This window comes from Egretta garzetta, unplaced genomic scaffold (genome assembly GCF_000687185.1).
Source record: "Egretta garzetta isolate BGI_Z169 unplaced genomic scaffold, ASM68718v1 scaffold507, whole genome shotgun sequence".
In the NCBI taxonomy this organism is placed as follows: domain Eukaryota; kingdom Metazoa; phylum Chordata; class Aves; order Pelecaniformes; family Ardeidae; genus Egretta; species Egretta garzetta.
Genome location: NW_009260272.1, coordinates 1,104,901 through 1,108,075, shown reverse-complemented (window position 1 = coordinate 1,108,075; position 3,175 = coordinate 1,104,901).

Genomic DNA, 3,175 nt, shown 5'->3' with positions numbered 1-3,175 from the left:
ATACCCAATAGCAATGCCAGCAGTATTAATTAATAGTAGTGGCCTGGGCAGGCTGGTGACTGGAGCTGCTGTTATCTTGGACAAGAATAAACTCTATAAATGGGTTTGTGCGCTACAAACCCTTTCCACTACTTGATGCCACTTAGAGGGTGTATTATGCCTAAGCAACCAAAATTAGTGATAACACTCCTGTCTCTGCTGACCTATATAACAAAATGTACACTTGCAGCGTTCCAATCAATTACTTTGCTAACCCAGCTGGCTCTTCCATTCTCAATCAATGAGATCACAGATGAAGTGCTCATTCCCCATTTCCTTGGTTTGAATGAATATGGATTTGTTTGTGAACTCAACACGCTTTTTGCTCTAAGGGCAGAGTAAAGAAAAAGGTGTTTCTCAACTTAGCAGATTGGTGACAAAATGTTAAAGGACCTAGCCCTTTTCCAGTGAGGCCAAAGGAAACTTTTCTACTTACTCCAATTAACACTCTACCAGGTATTTGTTTGAGATAAAGATTGAAGTTACAGATTCCTCATATGCATCTGGAATGTGAAGGCCTCAAATTTCAGAGCACGGGTAATATACTTTAATCTATAATAAAGTTAGGGCACCACTGGAAAATATAGAAAAAGTTAGGTCTACCATCTGTGGTGTCAAGGAAGAAAAAATAGGTATTAACAAGCTCTCAACAAGGTTGTATGCTGATGTCAACCTTCCCATGTCCTTACTGAGCTACCAAAAAATTTTTCTTTTTTCTCTCATAAGAGTTTTGAGCTTTAAAGGAAGCAAGCAGGAATTTTCAAAAAGAAATATATTTTTGCATGAACCAATTAAGAGTCAGCATTAGACACCTAAACCCACATTTAGGTATTGGAATATGTCTGACCTGATTTTCAGAAATGCTGAACATCAACAGCTCTGTGTCATCAGTATTAGTAAACAGCTGAAAATAAAATAATCGAATAAATAATCAAATAAATACCCACCCACCCACTCCCAAAAGAGCCCCACCCAAACAATCTATTAAGTGCTTATACAAAGCACTGCATCCTTAGCAATCATAATCCTGAAAGAACAGAAAGTTTTCTTTTAGTTAGGCATTTATGTACTCTTGCAAGACTCTAGCCCCGTTAAGGAAGTGGTGGAATGTTCCTTTGCTCAGCAAGGAGTTAACTAACTAAATGTAGACAAAATCACAAAAGAAATACTGGGTCCTAGCACTGATAATACACTAAGAAACTGAAATACTATTTGTCACATCTAATGATAAACAACCTAATCATTTAAGTTAACATTATAGTAGCACCTAGTCAGAATCTCAAAAGCTGTACTCAATTTGGTAAGTATTACATACTTTCAACATGAAAATTACATCAGCAATAACCACTTCTAATTAGGCTTTCTTTAAGGTATGGATGGAAATTGGATTTTGGCTATGTTCATCAGTCTTGAAAACAAGAAATCCTTAAATGTAGTCAGAAAGCTGTTAGAAAGACTTAAGAGAACTTGAATCAATTTGATAATATTCCACTGTGGGCTGTTCTTGCCATCCATTTTAAGCCATAATAATGTCAGCATGATTCCACCACTCATAAGATTGCCTTACCCTATCAGGATTTTGATAAGGATTTTAGGATATCCTATATAAAAAAATAAGCAGATTTTAAAAAATGTTTTACGCTCAGAAACAGACACAGAAGTCAGAAGACATTCACAGGGCACAAACCTATTGAACATATTTAAGTGTGAAGACTAAAAGGAAACACACCAGTCCAAGTGGTCACATGGATTTGTGAGAAGTCATTAAGCAGATGTAAAGTTTTCTGTGACACTGTTTTTTTAAACTATGTCCCAAATTCTATTCAGTATAATATTGGAATTATCTGCAAAGTGGTAGTTATGTGAGCATAAGGAATGATTTCTATTTTTATTATGTTTAAAAAAATTCTTTGTTTTGCATGATCTAAATTTCAGGCTTCAACTTAATAGTATCCATTAACACTCTTACAGATTACCCAAATTAATAGTTGCAGATTCCAGAGAATCATCTCGTCTATTTGAAAAGCAAAATGCTTTTTTCTAGTGCTCAAATAGTATCATAATTTTAACTTGTTCAATCTGAAAAAGAGAGACAAATATAGGTAGGGTAAAGAAAAATAACTAGTAATTAGATGAAGTGGGGAAATGGATGAATTTTGATTTGATATATTTATATTTTATTTTATATATTTATAGCATCTGTGCTTTGTAAACAGTGCCCAAAGCTTGTGAATAAGATGAACTTATTTAACTGTCTATGTAAGAATGGATTTCCAAAGCAAAGAAACTGAAGTCATCCACGTGTATGTCACAGCACCAAAAAAATTATTTTTTCTTTGACAAGACATTTCTAGCACAACCTCCTGATGATAAAGACAATGGTCCCCAGAAACACTTGCTTTCGACCCAAGAAGAAAAAGACTAGATATCTGTACGCTAGCCACTGAAATCTGACAAACTGATCAAACAGCCTGCAGTATATCTGGGTCAGTCAGAAGCATGAACGTGTGAAAAACCTTAAGGCAGAAGGAGTAAGTAAGATGGAGTAAAAGAATTGGAGCTTCAGTGATGTCTGAAACTCAGCTGTTAGAACAGGAATATTAGGGAGGGGAAAGACTTTCTTATGCACTTCACACACCTCAAGTGTGTTGCTGTAGACATAGGCTATATAGTTATTCTGGTTTTGTGCATAATCCTGATTGATTGCCATTAGATGTTAGTGTGCTTACTCAAAGTACATGCTGAAGAAAGTAACGTCACACTAAAGCATTTGCCTGTGTGGTCAGTGACCTGCTTTAGAGGGAGTTCAAGAAGTTTGTAAGAGGGCACACATCTTGCCTATGGTGGTAAGAAATTACCTCAGTGATCGATATCTACTTTACAGCAGTTCATGGAGCAGCTAATACTCAGCATGATATAAGGGGGTTGATATGTGATTTAATATACTACTACAGCCTCTTTGAGATCTTGAAGTAAGAACTTCATAACTAATTTAAGTATTTTATCATTTTTCTGACCTTATAACTATTAGCCCAAACATCTCGTCAGGTAGTTTTTAAAACTAAACTAGACTTTTCATCTGGGTCAGCTCTTTGAACCCACAATCTGTTTTGTTGTGATTGTCTGTGTTCACAGT